The sequence below is a fragment of the Palaemon carinicauda genome, chromosome 34 (assembly GCF_036898095.1).
Source record: "Palaemon carinicauda isolate YSFRI2023 chromosome 34, ASM3689809v2, whole genome shotgun sequence".
In the NCBI taxonomy this organism is placed as follows: domain Eukaryota; kingdom Metazoa; phylum Arthropoda; class Malacostraca; order Decapoda; family Palaemonidae; genus Palaemon; species Palaemon carinicauda.
Genome location: NC_090758.1, coordinates 17512513 through 17512920, shown reverse-complemented (window position 1 = coordinate 17512920; position 408 = coordinate 17512513).

The window sequence follows — 408 nt, the reverse complement described above, 5'->3', positions numbered from 1 at the left end:
ATTTTGATAGTGGACCACCTTGGACACATTTTTAGCGAGGGTGATTGTTCTGAAACCCGGCAGTAATGGAGATATTCACTAGTTTGTTAGAAATGCTCTTATGCAAAATCGTTCCAAAAGTTAGGGGTACGGGAAATTAAAATTAACACAACATTGCACACAATTAACCTATGGTTTTGTGTTGGTGCTTAAATTGAAGCTAGTTTAGTTATCTAAAACATGAAAACAAGTTCAAGGTCATCAGATGAAATTCAAGGTCACCAGAGGTCAAAGTGTGACGTAATTTTACTTATGCTTGAAATTAAGACTTTCTTTCATTTGAAGGCCAACAAAAAAACTCATGATGATATAACTGTTTATTTGAATGCACATCTGAATACCATACAATATTAGGTAATTTTAGAAAAA